This window comes from Salvelinus sp. IW2-2015, unplaced genomic scaffold, assembly GCF_002910315.2.
Source record: "Salvelinus sp. IW2-2015 unplaced genomic scaffold, ASM291031v2 Un_scaffold1458, whole genome shotgun sequence".
Classification (NCBI taxonomy): Eukaryota; Metazoa; Chordata; class Actinopteri; order Salmoniformes; family Salmonidae; genus Salvelinus; species Salvelinus sp. IW2-2015.
In genome coordinates, this window is record NW_019942920.1 from 13,786 (window position 1) to 34,274 (window position 20,489).

Below are 20,489 nucleotides of genomic sequence, written 5' to 3' on the forward strand. Positions count from 1 at the left end.
GGATGTGTGTGTGTGTGTCCTGGTTACCATGAGTGTGTGTGTCCTGGTTACCATGATGCTGGCTTGTGTGTCCTGGTTACCATGAGTGGTGTGTTCCTGGTTACCATGAGTTGTGTTGTTCCTGGTTACCATGAGTGTGTTTGTCTCTGGTTACTGTGAGTGTGTGTGTCCTGGTTACCATGAGTGTGTGTGTCCTGGTTACATGAGTGTGTGTGTCCTGTTTTACTGTGAGTGTGTGTGTCCTGGTTACCATGAGTGTGTGTGTCCTGGTTTACCATGAGTGTGGTGTCCTGGTTACCATGAGTGTGTGTGTCCTGGTTACTTGAGTGTGTGTGTCCTGGTTACCATGAGTGTGTCCTGGTTACCATGAGTGTGTGTGTCCTGGTTACCATGAGTGTGTGTCCTGGTTTACCATGAGTGTGTGTGTCCTGGTTACCATGAGTGGGTGTGTCCTGGTTACCATGAGTGTGTGTGTCCTGGTTACCATGAGTGTGTGTCCTGGTTACCATGAGTGTGTGTGTCCTGGTTACCATGAGTGTGCATGTGTCCAGTGATGCTCCACCAGTAGATCCCTCCAGCCTGTGAGGAGAGGAGGATAGGTGTGTTCCTCCAGTGTTTGTCCCCACCCCTCCGCTGCAGGAACAGCAACGCGTCCACAGGGGGCGTTGTCCTACACACATGCATCACATACACACTCAGTAAACATATGTTGAATACTGTATTTCAATTTGCAATAAAGCATTGATGTAAAAAAAAAACATACACACACACACACACACACACACACACAGAAGACTCACAGTGAGTGAGTGGCCCTCTGCAGGCGAACCAGGGGTCTCTGTGTGTCCAAGGTCCAGACGATGACCTCTCCATCATGGCTGCCCGTAGCAATGACCCCCAGGGCAGGGCAGTGGTCAACCACCAGGATGTCAGCTCTGTGTTGCTGACCTGACTTCCACGACATGTCTGCCCTCACAAACACATCCTTCACCAACACAAACAGTCATATTGGAACCAGATAATCACCAGAATAATATTCTCATTTGCATCTTGGTGCCAACATTGCGTTCATTCAAATGTGAAAACAAACCAAGTTTTCCACTGTATATCTATGGCTTTATATCTACCCATCTGAATACTCACGTGCAAAATTCTAGTTCCAAAATATAGTGACTGATACTGTACATATAATAAGACCCAGAGGTCATACTCTGCATCGCTCTCTGACATCATTTACATACACCCCCTCTTATCCAAGATGTTTTATTAGTGTTCTTATAAACCCCACCGGGTTCTGCTGACGTCGAACAATAAGAAACCTCAGAGCAGATCTGTATATATACAAGTTGGAAGTTTACATACACCTTAGCCAGATACATTTAAACTCAGTTTTCCACAATTCCTGACATTTAATCCTAGTAAAAAATRCCCTGTCTTAGGTCAGTTAGGATCACCACTTTAATTTAAGAATGTGAAATGTCAGGATAATAGTAGAGAGAATAATTTATTTCAGCTTTTATTTCTTTCATCACATTCCCAGTGGGTCAGAAGTTTACATACACTCAATTAGATTTGGTAGCATTGCCTTTAAATGGTTTAACTTGGGTCAAAGCCTTCCACAAGCTTCCCAGAATAAGTTGGGTGAATTTTGGCCCATTCCTCCTGACAGAGCAGGTGTAACTGAGTCAGGTTTGTAGGCCTCCTTGCTCACACACGCTTTTTCAGTTCTGCCCACAAATGTTCTATAGGATGGAGGTCAGGGCTTTGTGATGGCCACTCCAATACCTTGACTTTGTTGTCCTTAAGCCATTTTGCCACAACTTTGGAAGTATGCTTGGAGTCATTGTCCACTGGGAAGACCCATTTGCAACCAAGCTTTAACTTCCTGACTGATGTCTTGAGATGTTGCTTCAATATATCCATATAATTTTCCTTCCTCATGACACCATCTATTTTGTGAAGTACACCAGTCCCTCCTGCAGCAAAGCACCCCCACAACATGATGCTGCCACCCCATGCTTCACGGTTGAGATGGTGTTTTTTTCGGCTTGCAAGCGTCCTCCTTTTTCATCCAAACATAACGATGGTAATTTTGGCCAAACAGTTCTATTTTTGTTTCATCAGACCAGAGGACATTTCTCCAAAAAGTACGATCTTTTCCCCATGTGCAGTTGCAAACCGTAGTCTGACATTTTTCTGGCGGTTTTTGAGCAGTGGCTTCTTCCTTGCTGAGCGGCCACTCAGGTTATGTCGATATAGGACTCGCTTAACTCTGGATATAGACACTTTTGTACCTGTTTCCTCTAGCATCTTCACAAGGTCCTTTGCTGTTGTTCTGGGATTGATTTTGACATTTCGCACCAAGGTACGTTCATCTCTAGGGAGACAGAACGCGTCTCCTTCCTGAGCGGTATGACGGCTGCTTGGTCCCATGGTGTTTATACTTGCATACTATTGTTTTGTACAGATGAACGTGGTAGATTTTCCATGATGTCCAGCAAAGAGGCACTGAGTTTGAAGGTAGGCCTTGAAATACATCCACAGGTACACCTCCAATTGACTCAAATGTGTCATTTTCTGGAATTTTCCAAGCTGTTTAAGGACAGTCAACTTAGTGCATGTAAACTTCTGACCCACTGGAATTGTGATACAGTGAATTATAAGTGAAATATTCTGTCTGTAAACAATTGTTGGAAAAATTACTTGTGTCATGCACAAAGTAGATGTCCTAACTGACTTGACAAAACTATAGTCTATTAACAAGAAATTTGTGGAGTGGTTGAAAAAAAACAAGACTCCAACCTAAGTGTATGTAAACTTCCGACTTCAACTGTAAATAGATATCATTCCTGAAAGTTGTCTTGTAAGGAAGGCTGGTAACTCTGAGTGGAACCACATGGAGCAGACACGATAGTGACAGATAACATTGGGTTGAGGTGTGTGGACTCTTCACCTGAGAGTGCAATGTACGTGTTTATCCTGGCTGGTACACAATAACTTTTTATTGAAAAAGAAAGTGTAGGTGTTTTCTCACCTTAGCCCGTTTGATGTCATACTGAGCGACCTGCTGGCTCCACCCCACGGCCAGCAACTGGTTGTCATGGAGACAGATGACCCCTGTGACTTCTGAGAGGGTGACAGGCTCTAGCTTGTGTAGGTTGAGGCCATTCAGTAGGTTCCACACCTTTTAACAGACAGAAACAGCACATCATAGTAAACCACATCTGTGTCCATCTGAAGCTGTTCTAACTGAACCGTATAAGGAGGAGGTCTTAACAGAGACTTGGAGAAGTTCTCCTGCTTTCCTTTTTCTTCAGTTATCAGACATCAGTAACATGATTGGATAGGTGAAAGCACAGGCTCCACTGCATAGGCTGCACTAGCTTTTACCACAGGGTACCTTGATGGTTCCGTTGCGTGCGCCAGTGATGAGTCGTCTGTGGGAGGAGTCTAGCGCCATGCAGGTAATCTCCTCCTCTCCATGAGCACTGGTGATCTTCAGACGCAGCCTCCCTGTTTCTACGTCCCACACTGATACAGACGAGTCATCACATCCGGCGATGACCTACACACACATATAAACCACACACACACACACACACACACACACACACACACACACACACACACACACACACACACACACACACACACACACACACACACACACACACACACACACACACAACCACACACACACACACACACACACACACACAACACACCACACACACACACACACACACACACACACACACACACACACACACACACACACACACACACACACACACACACACACACACACACAGATGTAAACATTTACACACATATGGACGTAAACACACACATACAGTATGCACACCCTCATGGCTGTGACAGTGTATAAGATTCCATACCTACCTGTTTCAGTGTGGGGTTGTAGAGAGCACAGGGAGAGGGGGCACCATGGCATTGTCTTCCCCCTCCTCTTCCCCCTCCTCCCTGCTCCTCCCCCCTCCCCCTTCCTCCAGCCTCAGCCTGGCCAGGTAGTCTCGACAGGACACCAGGATATGGGGCGGAGTCTGCGACAGGAAGGGCGGGGCCACCAACAGGAAAGGGAAGTTGCCGTGCTCTGGGCACGCCCTGGCTGCAGACAGGGGAACTGCAGGTGGACAGTCCTCAGACAGCGATTGGAGGAGATGTCCCACACCCTCAGCCTCCTGCAGAGAGATAACCAGGTGGGTAAAACAAACTCCATCTGAAAGCTCCTGCACAGAGACAACCAGGTGGGTAAAACAAACTCCATCTGAAAGCTCCTGCACAGAGACAACCAGGTGGGTAAACAAAACCCTTCTGAAAGCTCCTGCACAGAGACAACCAGGTGGGTAAACAAATCCCTCTGAAAGCTCCTGCACAGAGACAACCAGTGGGGTAAACAAACTCCATCTGAAAGCTCCTGCACAGAGACAACCAGGTGGGTAAACAAACTCCACTGAAAGCTCCTGCACAGAGACAACCAGGTGGTAAAACAAACTCCTTCTGAAAGCTCCTGCACAGAGACAACCAGGTGGGTAAACAAACCCCTTCTGAAAGCTCCCGCACAGAGGACAACCAGGGTGGTAAACAAACCCCTTCTGAAAGCTCCTGCACAGAGACAACCAGGTGGGTAAAACAAACTCCATCTGAAAGCTCCTGCACAGAGACAACCAGGTGGGTAAACAAAACCCTTCTGAAAGCTCCTGCACAGAGACAACCAGGTGGGTAAACAAATCCCTTCTGAAAGCTCCTGCACAGAGACAACCAGGTGGGTAAACAAACTCCATCTGAAAGCTCCTGCACAGAGACAACCAGGTGGGTAAACAAATCCCTTCTGAAAGCTCCTACAAAGAGACAACCAGGTGGGTAAACAAACCCCTTCTGAAAGCTCCTGCACAGAGACAACCAGGTGGGTAAACAAAACCCTTCTGAAAGGAATCAAAAAGTGAAAAACAAAAACCACCTGGGCCACAGCCAGGACAGAATACCTTGTGGTGTAGTACTGGTACTTCAGTCTAGGGATAGGTTTGCCTCTCTCTACCTGTCTTAGGTGAGGGCTTACAGCTTACCCGTGAAGCTACGGCCAGTGTTGTGTCTCTAGCCAAGCTATCTGGTGGTTATTGACTTACAGCATCTTTGGAGTAGCTGAGGACCTGTCCCAGTGGTTGGTAGATGACCACGTCCAGTACTGTGGTGCCGTGACCATGCAGGACCGCGACTGGCCGAGCGGTCATGTAGCAGTTCCACAGTTTGACCGCAGGGTCCAGACCACCCGTCACCAACAGGTTGAGAGACCTGCTGAAATCAAAGCACGTCACACCCTGCGGAGGAGGGAGAAAGGAGAGAAGAGAGAGAGAGTGAAAGAGGTTGGGGGAGGAGAGGGAGAGAGAGAACAGAGGAAGAGAGACAGACAGACAGACAGACAGGACAGCAGACAGACTTAGAGAAAGGGAAATTAGGATTTGTGGGTCACTAAAATAAAAGGTAGCGTGACTAAATATTCTAAAAATACTGCCTTTCCTATTAGTTTATAATGGTGAACTGTTGAGGACAGCTTCATTGTTCAACTGACCAAAGCTAGACTGTTTTATAGGAGCACTGCTCAGAAGCCATAACAACCAATACAAAACACCCCACCCACTTTAATCACTTCCTCAGCAGGGCCAGTCACATTACATGTTTGCTCTCCAGCAAACGTTAATTATATCCTTTGTGTGTGTGTGTGTGTGTGTGTGTGTGTGTGTGTGTGTGTGTGTGTGTGTGTGTGTGTGTGTGTGTGTGTGTGTGTGTGTGGTGTGTGTTTATATTGGTTATAGGGTGGGACTCGGCGACAGTAAGCAAGATAAAACACAGTTATGACTCAAAATAATTCAGACAAGTTGAGTTTCATCATTCTGCGGTGTGACTGTTGACCTCTGTGGTTATTCATTATCCTCCATTACTATTTTGTGGAGATAGCTACCATGACATAAACTGAATGGGTCGGAGCCGACATTTCAATTTGACCTGCGGCAAGGTCACTCAGCCATTCTCTGTCTACTATCCAACCCAACCTTGAGTCCAAATCTGATAAAGAATGAGGCTGTATGGTACATTACAAACTGGGTGGTTGAGCCCTGAATACTGATTGCCTGACAGCAGTGGTATATCAGACCGTATACCACGAGTATGACAAAACAGWTATTTGTACTGCTCTAATTACATTGGTAACCAGTTTATAATTGCAATAAGGCACCTCTGGGGTGTGTGGTCCGCTTTGCGTCGTACCAAAGAACAGTCCTTAGCCGTGGTATATTGTCCATATACCACACCCTCTGAGGGCCATATTGCTTAAATAACAGCTACCCTTTTTGTAGAATCCCATATAAATGGTGGCTTCATTGTGTACTCCATAGTAACAACACATGAAATACTCATAATAGTGTAGATACTGTGTTATATTATTACCTTATTGATTCTCCAAACATAGGGTTTTCTCCTGAGTGACACGTGCATGATGACCACTGAGGAGGTGTCGCTTCCTGATGATGTCATGATGAGGTCAGTGTGGGGCTCGAAAAGGATCCTGTTGATTGGTTCCTGGTGGACTGTGGGGATGTGTTGGTAGGAGACTAGGCGGCTGTGGTCACCAATATCCTGTTAGGAGACATGTTCTCACCATAATTTGGGCTCCCGAGTGGCTCAGTGGTCTAAGGCACTGCATCTCAGTACAAGAGGCATCACTACAGTATCTGGTTCGAATCCAGGTTGCATCACATCTGGCCGTGATTGGGAGTCCAATAGGGCGGCGTACAATTGGCCAGGATAGGCCGTCATTGTAAATAAGAATTTGTTCTTAACTGACTTGCCTAGTCAAATAAAATACCAGTAAACCAACCCTGGTCCAGCAGAAATCTGAAGAACACACATTAACTTTTGGTACCAAGGAACACATAACACAGTACCAAGACAAATAACTACCCTAGAAGTGCCCGTAACACACGCAGCAAGGTTACAGAACAGATTTTACTGTCCATTGGTTGGAACGTCCTTTTGTCTTTTGCCTTTCCCAACATCCCCCAGACACACATTTAGAGGCACAGGTCAGTGCAGCGCCCCTGGATAGAGAGCAATGGGGGCATAATTATATCCTCCTGATTCCTGCGTACAAGCAAAAATTAAAGCAGGAAGCACCAGTGACTCGGTCAATAAAGAAGTGCTCAGATGACGCAGATGCTAAGCTACAGGACTGTTTTGCTAGCACAGACTGGAATATGTTCTGGGATTCTTCTGATGGCATTGAGGAGTACACCACATCAGTCACTGGTCTCATCAATAAGTGCATTGATGARGTCGTCCCCACAGTGACTGTACGTACATACCCCAACCAGAAGCCATGGATTACAGGCAACATCTGCACTGAGCTAAAGGGTAGAGCTGCAGCTTTCAAGGAGCGGGACTCTAACCCGGAAGAAATGCACTCCGACGAACCATCAAACAGGCAAAGCGTCAATAAAGGACTAAGATTGAATCGTACTACACTGGCTCCGACGCTCGTCGGATGTGGCAGGGCTAGCAAACTATTACAGACTACAAAGGGAAGGACAGTCGTGAGCTGCCCAGTGACACGAGCCTACCGAACAAGCTAAATTACTTCTATGCTCGCTTCGAGGCAAGCAACACTGAAGCATGCATGAGAGCATCAGCTGTTCTGGACGACTGCGTGATCACGCTCTCCGTAGCTGATGTGAGTAAGACCTTTAAAGTGCTCAACATTCACAAGGCAGCAGGGCCAGACGGATTACCAGGACGTGGACTCCGAGCATGCGCTGACCAACTAGCAAGTGTCTTCACTGACATTTTCAACATGTCCCTGACTGAGTCTGTAATACCAAACATGTTTCAAGCACACCACCATAGTCCCTGTGCCCAAGAACACTAAGGTAACCTGCCTAAATGACTACCGACCCGTAGCTCTCACGTTTGTAGCCATAACGTGCTTTGAAAGGCTGGTCATGGCTCACATCAACACGATTATCCCAGAAACTCTAGACCCACTCCAATTTGCATACCGCCCTAACAGATCCACAGATGATGCAATCTCTATTGCACTCCACACTGCCCTTTCCCACCTGGACAAAAGGAACACCTATGTTAGAATGCTATTCACTGACTACAGCTCAGTGTTCAACACCATAGTCCCCTCACTAAGCTAAGGACCCTGGGACTAAACACCTCCCTCTGCAACTGGATCCCGGACTTCCTGACGGGCCGCCCCATGTGGTAAGGGTAGGTAACAACGCATCTGCCACGCTGATCCTCAACACAGGGGCCCCTCAGGGGTCTGTGCTCAGTCCCCACCTGTACTCGCTGTTCACTCATGACTGCATGGCCAGGCATGACTCCAACACCATCATTAAGTTTGCCAACGACACAACAGTGGTAGGCCTGATCACCGACAACGATGAGACAGCCAGGGAGGAGGTCAGAGATCTGMCCGTGTGGTGCCAGGACAACAACCTTCACCAACAAACTATCATTGTCCAAACACACCAAGACAGTTGTGAAGAGGGCACGACAAAGCCTATTGCCCCTCAGGAGACTGAAAAGATTTAGCATTGGTCCTCAGMTCCTCAAAAAGTTCTACAACTGCACCATTGAGAGCATCCTGAATGGTTGCATCCCTGCCTGTTATGGAAACTGCCCGGCCACCGACCGCAAGGCACTACAGAGCGTAGTGCGTATGGCCCAGTATATCACTGGGGCTAAGCTTCCTGCCATCCAGGACCTCTATACCAGGTGGTGTCAAAGGAATGGCCTACAAATTGTCAAAGACTCCAGCCACCCTATCCATAGATGGTTCTCTCTGCTGTCGCACAGCAAGCGGTATCGGAGCGCCAAGTCTAGGTCCAAAAGGCTTCTTGAACACTCACGCCAGAACAGTTTATCAAATGGCTACCCAGACTATTTGCATTGCCCCCCCTCTTTTACGCTGCTGCTACTCTCTGTTTAATACCTATGCATAGTCACTTTAACTCTACCTACATGTACATATTACCTAAATTACCTCGACTAAACTGTGCCTCTGTCACGTTCTGACCTTAGTTTCTTTGTTATGTCTTTATTTTAGTTTGGTCAGGGAGTGAGTTGGGGTGGGCATTCTATGTTGTTTTTCTATGTTTTGTTCTGTTGGTAGATTTCTATGTGTTGGGGTTAGTATGGTTCTCAATCAGAGGCAGGTGTCAGTCGTTGTCTCTGATTGGGAGCCATATTAGGTAGCCTTTTTTATTGTYTGTTGTGGGTGATTATTTTCTGTTTAMTGTTTTTGTTTGCACCTGACGGAACTGTTCGTTTGTCGGTTTGTTGTTTTTGTTCGGTATTCATTCTTTATTAAATGATTATGAATATGTACCACGCTGCACTTTGGTCCTCCTCTTCCAACCACGACAAGCGTTACAGCCTCCGCACATTGACTCTGTACCTGTACCCCCTGTATATAGCCTCGCTACTGTTATTTTACTGCTGCTCTTTAGTTATTTGTTTTTTTAAACTTAACACCTATTTTTCTTAAAACGGCATTGTTGGTTAAGGGCTTGTAAGTAAGCATTTCAATGTAAGGTCTACACCTGTTGTATTCGGCGCATATGACAAATACAATTTGATTTGATATTTGATTAAGTGACTTGCTCAAGGACACAGCGGCAGGATATGGAACGTGGGTTGCCAGTTCAGCCACCCAGTCCGGGGCTTGAACACCCAAACTTCAGGCTGCTGGTCTGTCTCTCTAACCTCTAGGCTATTGGCATTATAACTGTGCCAGTTTTTGTTTCAGTCCAGCACAGAGTGAATGAAGAGTGAATGGGGCCTACCTGCATGTAAATCCTCTGTGGGACATTGTCCTCAGTGAAGGGGCTCTCAAACAGTCCATTGTGGAGTTGAAGGAACCACAACAGATGGATCCCTCCCTTTTCATCTCCCCACAGCAGCAAAGAGCGCCCCCCTGGAGACTGGGAGGGATACAACAGATCTCAGGGGAAGACAATGTGAACATAACTACCATAACTATAAAAACATCCATCATGGTTCATGAAAAGACAAGTAATTGAACGTTTAGAATGAGTCAAATGTATGTTAGTTTGACAGAGTACTGAAGCCGTACCTTTATGTCATGCCAGTAGCAGAGAGAGGTTGGAACATTGGGGAACCCTGTTTAGAGATGAGAGAACAACAGGGACATAAAGTCAGAACCCTGTTCAGAGATGAGAGAACAACAGGGACATAAAGTCAGAACCCTGTTCAGAGATGAGAGAACAACAGGGACATAAAGTCAGAACCCTGTTCAGAATGAGAGAACAACAGACATAAAGTTCAGAACCCTGTTCAGAGATGAGAGAACAACAGGGACATAAAGTCAGAACCTGTTCAGAGAGTGAGAGAACAACAGGGGACATAAGAGTCAGAACCCTGTTTCAGAGATGAGAGAACAACAGGGACATAAGTCAGAACCCTGTTCAGAGATGAGAGAACAACAGGGACATAAAGTCAGAAACCTGTTCAGAGATGAGAGAACAACAGGGACATAAAGTCAGAACCCTGTTCAGAGATGAGAGAACAACAGGGACATAAAGTCAGAAACCTGTTCAGAGATGCAGAGAACAACAGGAATAAAGTCAGAAACCCTGTTCAGAATGAGAGAACAACAGGGACATAAAGTCAGAAACCTGTCAGAGATGAGAGAACAGTAAGGGACATAAGTCAGAACCTGTTTCAGAGATGAGAGAACAACAGGGACTTAAGTCAGAACCGTTCAGAGATGAGAGCAAACAGGGACATAAAGTCAGAACCCTGTTCAGAGATGAGAGAACAACATGGACATAAAGTCAGAACCCTGTTAGAGATTGAGAGAACACAGGACATAAAGTCAGAACCCTGTTCAGAGATGAGAAAACAACAGGGACAAAAAAGTCAGAACCCTGTTCAGAGATGAGAGACCAACAGGGACATAAAGTCAGAAACCCTGTTCAGAGATGAGAGAACAACAGGGGACATAAAGTCAGAACCCTGTTCAGAGATGAGAGAACAACAGGAGACTAAAGTCAGAACCCTGTTCAGAGAGAGAGAACAGCAGGGACATAAAGTCAGAACCCTGTTCAGAGATGAGAGACCAACAGGGACATAAAAGTCAGAAACCTGTTCAGAGATGAGAGAACAACAGGGACATAAAGTCAGAACCTGTTCAGAGATGAGAGAACAGCAGGGACATAAAGTCAGAACCCTGTTCAGAGATGAGAGCAAACAGGACTAAAGTCAGAACCCTGTTCAAAAGATGAGACAACAACAGGACATAAAGTCAGAACCCCTGTTTCAGAGATGAGAGAACAACAGGGACATAAAGTCAGAACCCTGTTCAAGAGATGAGAGAACAACAGGGACATAAAGTCAGAACCCTGTTCAGAGATGAGAGAACAAGGACACTAAGTCAGAACCTGTTCAGAGATGAGAGAACAACAGGGACAAAAATCAGAACCCTGTTCAGAGATGAGAGACCAACGGGACATAAGTCAGAACTCGTTCAGAGATGAGAGAACAACAGGGACATAAAGTCAGAACCCTGTTCAGAGATGAGAGAACAACAGGGACATAAAGTCAGAACCCTGTTCAGAGATGAGAGAACACAGGGACATAAAGTCAGAACCCTGTTCAGAGATGAGAGACAACAGGGACATAAAGTCAGAAACCTGTTCAGAGAATGAGAGAAACAGGGACATAAAGTCAGAAACCTGTTCAGAGATGAGAGAACAGCAGGGACATAAAGTCAGAACCCTGTTCAGAGATGAGAGAACAACAGGGACATAAAGTCAGACCCTGTTCAAAGATGAGACAACAACAGGGACATAAAGTCAGAACCTGTTCAGAGAGAGAGAGAACAACAGGGACATAAAGTCAGAACCCTGTTCAGAGATGAGAGAACAACAGGGACATAAAGTCAGAACCTGTTCAGAGATGAGAGAACAACAGGGACATTAAGTCAGAACCCTGTTTAAAGATGAGAGAACAACAGGGACATAAAGTCAGAACCCTGTTCAAAGATGACGAGAACAACAGGGACATAAAGTCAGAAAACCTGTTCAGAGATTAGAGAAACAGGGACATAAAGTCAGAAACCTGTTCAGAGATGAGAGAACAACAGGGACATAAAGTTCAGCCCTGTTCAGAGATGAGAGACAAAGGACACTAAGTCAGAACCCTGTTCAGAGATGAGAGAACAACAGGGACATAAAGTCAGAACCCTGTTCAAAGATGAGAGAACAGCAGGGCATAAAGTCAGAACCCTGTTCAGAGATGAGAGAAACCAGGGACATAAAGTCAGAAACCTGTTCAGAGATGAGAGAACAGCAGAGACATAAAGTCAGAACCCTGTTCAGAGATGAGAGAACAACAGGGACATAAAGTCAGAAACCTGTTCAGAGATGAGAGAACAAAAGGGACATAAAGTCAGAAATTGAACTGATTGCAAAAACAAAAGTTCTACTTTGAGTCTTTCTAACAGTTGGTTAGATACCAAACAAGTGGATGTCCTCAAAGCAGCTGGCCGTGGACACGTCAACAAAGTGGAGGTCCATGCTGCTGGTTGCTACAGCGTCCTTGTGGACATGTAGACGAATCAGTGGTCCAGCCCCTGAACCTCCTTCTGTTAACCCCTTGCTCTGCAGGGTCTCCAGCCAGCTGAGGAGATACATSGAAYAAAGAGAGAAAGTGAGTGTGTGTCTGTCTTTGTGAGTGAGTGAGTGTGTGTGTGTGTGGCTTATCAGCTCACGCACCTCCAGAGTCTTGAGGACTTGTAGTCGGTTGTTCCACACAGTCAGCAGCCCCCCCTTACTGACACTGACGTAGCGGAGGGGGGGAGGATGGGGAACAGCCACTACACAGATTGTGGGCTCCTGCTGTAAGGGGGAGAAGAGAAAAGTTTAGAGGTGAAGTGAGAGAGTGGCTGATGAGAGAAAGAGAAATAGAGGTCAATGGAGACTGCTGCATACTTATGAATGAACATACAGTATGAGCAATTAACTACTTATTACATAGTTATTACATAGTTATTAACACACTCTATAAGCAATGACTAGAGTGTCCCTCACCTTGTTGTGTGAGCAGTGTTTGATGAGTGGCTCAGTGTCTAGTAGAGCGTCTCTTGGCCTGGAGGTGTGGTCTCTCTCTCTGCACTGCTGCAGCAGGTAGCTACACAGGTCCTCCCACTCCACATAGCCATCACATGACACGTCAATCTATTGGAAATGAGAACATGTTCTTATTTCCTAAGGGTAAACTAACAAAAAACAGTTAAACTGTATGGCACAGCCAGAAGAGGACTGGCCACCCCTCATAGCCTGGTTCCTCTCTAGGTTTCTTCCTAGGTTTTGGCCTTTCTAGGGAGTTTTTCCTAGCCACCGTGCTTCTACACCTGCATTGCTTGCTGTTTGGGGTTTTAGGCTGGGTTTCTGTACAGCACTTTGAGATATCAGCTGATGTAAGAAGGGCTATATAAATACATTTGATTTGATTTGATGTAACAAAGAGTCATAGTCACCTCATTGAAGACCCTCTCCAGCCATCCGCTCTGGCTGTCTGGACCAATCACAGCACTCAGAGCATTCTGGAACTCCTCCAGACTCATCCCTCTTTCACCTCCTCCCTTTTTCCGTGCACCTCTCCAACTCTGCCGGGACCCCCTGTCCGAGGTTGTGCGACGGGTAAATGCATCCCTCAGCAACAGCAGGTGTTTAAGTCTGAGTTCCTCCTGAATACAGGCATTCTGGCCTGCATCACTGTGGAGTGGAGTAGTATGTAGATATTTCATAAAAAAATCTGCCGTTTCCAGCTACAATAGTCATTTACAACATTAACAATGTCTACATTGTATTTCTGATCAATTTGATGTTATTTTAATGGACATTTTTTTTGCTTTTCTTTCAAAAACAAGGACATTTCCAAGTGACCCCAAACTTTTGAACGGTGGTGTAGATTCATATACTGATCATTATTGAGAGTACTACTGCATAATATGAAAGTCTTACAGAATATGAACATATAGCACACCCCTGTGGCAGCAGTGAGACTGCACACTTTGTGACCAATTTCAGACTACAATACTTTTTATTTCTTTATTTTACCGTTATTTTACCAGGTAAGTTGACTGAGAACACTTTCTCATTTACAACAACGACCTGGGGAATAGTTACAGGGGAGAGGAGGGGGATGAATGAGCCAATTGTAAGCTGGGGATGATTAGGTGACCATGATGGTATGAGGGACAGCTTGGGGATTTAGCCAGCCAACATTTTGATGTTATCAATTTGTTATTATAACTTAAAATAATAGAGMTGATGCAACTTCTCATTTAGATTTGAGTCATTACCACATAAACATTAAGTAATAATGACTTTTCATTGACACTGAGTTCAACTTACTAAAAGTATTTGATTTAAAAATGCCTTTATAGTGAACTAACCAAGRGCTTGATTTGCTGTGGTAGGCTTGCTTTCTTTGTATTGTATGGATTTAAGAGGTTCTTGAAGAGAGATTTGAGAGGGTGAGGGAGACTGCTAGGACCAAAACCCCCATATCGTGTGTCGCCAACCTTGATGAGGACAAGCCTTGTGTGGCCATGTTGCCATGGGAAACCCCAGGAAAATCGGTCATGTCTCCACATTCTCCTCCCTCTTCCTGGTTCATCAASGCACGCATGAGTGCTCCTTTTAGATCAGGGTAGTTCTCACGATCAACTCACCGCACAGCCAGGTAATCATTGATATGCAGTCAATGAGACATTTTTTACTCCAAAAGGGTTTGGAAAAATACTTTAATTAGCTCTACTCTGAGAGATATTTTCATATAGAAATTGTAAAAAAAATGGTTCTGTTGATGATAATGATATTTTGATAACATTATTATCTGTGGAATTGAAATAACAGGATTCAGAAAAATTTAAGCCGGAATACAAAAGCTGACGTGTCAACTTCTACTAATGCTAAACATAAAATATGAATGTAGACTTTATTTAAAATCTTGAGTTATATCCTTTATATTGTTCTTAAAATACAAAACTCACCAAGAGCTGCTGCTGGAGGTTTCCCTCTCGTAGACCTCCCATGGATCACTGATACCTCTTAGGGTTCCCATTCCTACACACCTAACCTTTCTGTCGGTCTATCAAACTAGTCTAGCGCTAAGTCCATTGTGTGTTGCTAAACAGAGTGAATTTTCACTCTGAACCAAGCTTTAAAAACAACCTCACTCATAGCTTTAGATCTTCCCTCTGGACTTTGCCTCAGATGAGCCCCTCAAAACCTTCGGGCCCAAGTTCCTCTGTTTATGTGTCAGAGTGTGAAGGATGCTGAAACACAAACTGACCTCACAACAGCCTAAGCCCAAACTGATACCTCTCTCTCCCTCCTCTAGGTTTAAATAAGAGTCTTTGTCTCTCTCTTTCCCTTTGTCTTTCGAGACAAACCCAATTTCAGGTCAAACAAAGCTGCTTCTTTTCAGACAGGGTGGAATGCTCAGCTCCACAGATCAGTACATCATCCATCACAGAAGTTAGACCACAGGGAGAGAAAGTCAACATCCTCAGTGGAGGACCAAGGAGACTATCCACAATCTAAATGGGCACCAGGGTGTCAAGACAAGTAATCCTCCAGAAGTTAATGATTTGAAGGAAGAGGGAAAGAAGCCTCTCAGTCTGTAGCATACCGATCCATAAAGCTTTCCATGTGAAGTCTTAGAAATCTCAACCAGGCTAAAGAGATCCAAGATCAGGAGGTGCATAAGATCCTAAATGTTACTCAAAGAGTGGAGGTGTGTACAGGTTTCTGTCTGAGAGTGTAAGTCAAACAAAGGGACAAGCTCTGGCTAATGATAAACCACTAATGTCTCAGTAACAGATTACTGAGCCATTAAGCTAAAGCCATGGCAGAGAACCCAGGTCCCAGGTCACTTTACCATTAACTACCCCACTGAGACCATGCAACATGGTTTGGTGTGTGGGGTGGTATGTACAGTATGTGTGTGTCGATTGTACATTATATCTTGTGTTCTCTGTATCTCGTTCAAAGCTTGATGTTTGAATACTGGAGCCCATACTACCGGTAGGCCTTTTTAGGAGGGGGCCCATACACATTTTTTTATATATATATTTTGTTTTACACATGTATTTTAAATTTGGCCCATATAATGTATTTAAAACATTTTTTGTATACATTTCAAATACATTCCAACATATATCACGGAATGCATTTAAAATGTTTATATAAATGTGTATAAAATGCATATTACAATATATGTTAAACGCATTGTAAAATGTTTTTAATGTATTTCAAAATACATTCAGAAATACATTCAAGAATATATTTTAGAATATATTTTCACATGTATTTATCGATATATTTGCAAAAAAAATGTTTTGATGTATTTGGAAATGTTGTATAAAATATATTCCAACATGTATTCCGACGTGTATGTTGTAATAAATATATTATTTTATAAAAATGTATAGCAAGTATGAAGATCTGGCCATATCATATTGTAACACAATGTTGACTCAACAATTTAACTTTAACAGGCTCTTCAGTATCACATCAGTCTCTGTAAGGACCAACGCCGGACAGGAGAAGCAGGTACGGGGAGTCAGACATTTATTCGGGAACAGACATAGAACAAGACAGGAACAGCGTCAGCACACAGGTAACACGGACATATGACAAACAATGCAGCAGCGGGGAACAGAGCTGGGGAACTGACAAATATAGGGGAGGTAATAAACAGGTGATTGAGTGACTCCAGGTGAGTCCAATATCGCTGAAGCGTGTGACGAGGGAAGGCAGGTGTGCGTAAATGATGGTGACAGGAGTGCGTAATGCAGAGGGCAGCCTGGCACCCTAGAGCGCCAGGGGGGAAGAACGGGAGCAGGCGTGACAGTCTCATTAAAACTGCAGAACTGGCAGTATACAAGCAAAGCTTTTAATCATAGAACACAACATAACACATGAACTGGCCTGACAATCCATTTCATTGGAAGCCCAAAAGCACTAAGAGAAAGCAACGCCTCAACAAGCCACGCCTCCAAGTATTCTAATTCTGCCGCCTCTAAAATACATTTTGTCAAATGCATTTTTATTGTACTTGACACACCAAAAGCACTAACATGCTTTTAAATTACTACAAAAATGACTACAAACATATTACATTATCTGTCATGTAGTGACTCTGTGTCTTTCATGGGCATTTGACAAATAAACAAACAAACTTGATGAGAGCATTGCAACCAACGTTTAATGGGCAGAACTTAACGTTTACTGGGTCATTCCATGAAATGAGTGCCTTTTGCGTTCCTTTGATATAGTAGAAATTGTGCACAAATATGGCATTTTAAAAGCCTGTTATATYAAATGAAGTGCCCTTTAATATAGACCAAATGGAMAATTCAATAAATCTGATTTTCAGGACTTGCTCAAATGGGGGCGGCATACGCCCGATCCTAGATCTACGTGCTCTGAACAGGCACATGAGAAAGTACATGTTCAGAATGTTGACACACTGCTCTGCTACGTTCTGTGCGCCCAGGTGATTGGTTCATATCTGTCAACCTGAAGGGTGCTTACTTTCACATCTCAATATACCCTCCTCACAGGACATTTCTCAGATTCGCTTTTCAAGGTGTAATCTATGAATTTCTGGTCCTCCCAGCATCTCACTATCACCTCAGGTTTTTACGAAGTGTACCGACGGAGCCATAGCTCCACTCAGAGAGAGGGGCATTCGGGTGATGATGTACTTAGACGATTGGCTGCTGTGCTCTCAATCAAGACAGGATGTCTTGGAACAAAGTTAGCTGCTCTTGGAATACCTGACATTTCTAGGTTTCAAAATAAACACAGTAAATAGCTGTAATGCGATCTGTGTGTAGCTTGTGTAGAGGAGTCAGGCGCACGACAGCAGACATGAGTAAATAAACGTAATTTACTCAAAAATAGACAAATACAATACAATAAAACGAGCCCACATAACGGACCGTATTACATACAAACAATTACTCACAAACAAAGATGGGGGAACAGAGGGTTAAATAATGAACAAGTAATTGGGGAATTGAAACCAGGTGTGTAAGACAAAGACAAAACAAATGGAAAATGAAAAGTGTATCGGCGATGGCTAGAAGGCCGGTGACGTCGACCGCCGAACGCCGCCCTAACAAGGAGAGGGACAGACTTCGGCGGAAGTCGTGACAATAGCGTTCTGATTCGCACACAAACAATCTCTTTCCTAGGTCTAACCCTAGATTAGGTATCGTTCAAAGCTTGTCTCTCAGTGGAACATATAAGAACATTCCAGAATTGCCAAGCACTGTTTCGCAGAGAGATCATGATCTCTTTCAAAACATGCTTAAGGCTGCTAGGTTTGATGGCATCGGCTTTCGTAGTCATTCTATTAGGACACTTGAATAGGAGAGGGTTTCAGCGCTGGGTCTCTTCTCTAGGTCTGTGCTTAATACGTCACAAACATACGTTTACAAGCATTTCACTACACCCGCAATAACATGTGCCTGTCTCTTATACACATCTAGATGTGTATAAGAGACAGCTGCTAGGTTTGATGGCATCGGCTTTCGTAGTCATTCTATTAGGACACTTGAATAGGAGAGGGTTTCAGCGCTGGGTCTCTTCTCTAGGTCTGTGCTTAATACGTCACAAACATACGTTTACAAGCATTTCACTACACCCGCAATAACATTGTCTCTTATACACATCTAGATGTGTATAAGAGACAGACCGTGTACAGATCTCAGTTTCTGTCAAAGGGTGTCCAGATGGGAACTGTTTTAGTGAGAAAGGTAGTCACGACGGACGCATCTCTCTCGGGTTGCGGTGCGACCCACAAGGGCAGAACGGTTAACCGGGCATGGGGACCCCATCTCCGTTCTACAAACATAAACTGCCTGGAAATCCTTGCAGTGTCCCTACATTAAAGTAATTTCTCCCAATTCTGGAGGTTCGACATGTTCTATTCAGAACAGACAATACCACCGTTGTGATTTACATAAACAGACAAGGGGGACTACGATCCCCTCACTTACACACACTGGCACAGAGACTTATTATGTGGAGCAGTGTGTATCTCCAGTCACTGAGAGCAGATGACGCAGATGCTACACTACAGGACTGTTTTGCTAGCACAGACTGGAATATGTTACGGGATTCATCCAATGGCCTTGAGGAGTACACCACATCAGTCATCGGCATCATCAATAAGTGCATCGACGACGTCATCCCCACAGTGACTGTACGTACAGTACATATCCCAACCAGAAGCCATGGATTACAGGCAACATCCACATCGAGCCAAAGGCTAGAGCTGCCTCTTTCAAGGAGCGGGAGGCTAATCCGGACGCTAGTAAGAAATCCCGCTATGCCCTCAGATGAACCATCAAACAAGCAGTGTCAATACAGGATTAAGATTGAATCCTACTACACCGGCTCTGACGCTCGTCGGATGTGGCAGGSCTTGAAAACTATTACGGACTACAAAGGGAAACCCAGATGCGAGCTACCCAGTGACGCAGGCCTGCCAGARGAGCTAAATGCATTTTATGCTCGCTTCTAGACAATCAACACTGAAGCATGCATGAGAGCACCAGCTGTGTGATAACGCTCTCGGTAGCCGATGTGAACAAAACCTTTAAACAGGTCAACATTCACAAAGCCGCTGGGCCAGACGAATTCTCSCTGTCCGAGTCTGTAATACCTACATGTTTCAAGCAGACCACCATAGTCCCTGTGCCCAAGGAAGCGAAGGTAATCTGACTAAAAGATTACTGCCCCGTGGCACTCACGTCTGTAGCCATGAAGTGCTTTGAAAGGRTGGTGATGGCTCACATCAACAGCATCCTCCCGGACACCCTAGACCCACTCCAATTCGCATACCACCCCAACAGATCCACAGATGACACAATCTCAATTTCACTCCACACTGCCCTTTCTCACCTGGACAAAAGGACCACCTATGTGAGAATGCTGTTCATTGACTATAGCTCAGCGTTCAACACCATATTCACCATATTCAACCATATTCAACACAATATTCGTTTCGGTATTTCACTTATGGGATATACTGACCCCTGTACTGCCAGACAAGATCATCCTGACAAACAACTGCCCCGTGACGTTGCTTATCCTGACGACCGTGGGGCAGTCGGTCATCAGGATGAGCGATGTCACGGGGCAGTCGGTCATCATGATGAGCGACGTCACAGGGCAGTTGGTCGTCAGAATGAGCGGCGTCACGGGGCAGTCGGTCGTCAGGATAAGCAGCGTCACTAGGCAGACGGTCGTCAGGATAAGCAACGTCACGGGGCAGTTGTTTGTCAGGATGATCTTGTCTGGCAGTACAGGAGTCAGTATATCTCATAAGTGAAATACCGAAACGAATATTGTACTTGAAAG

General features: G+C 44.8%; 1 pseudogene; it reads right to left on the bottom strand.

Moving 5' to 3' along the window:
- LOC139024399 (uncharacterized) overlaps positions 1–15,825 on the bottom strand; it is a 25,097-nt pseudogene extending 9,272 nt beyond the window's left edge.
- Positions 15,826–20,489: the final 4,664 nt, after the last annotated feature.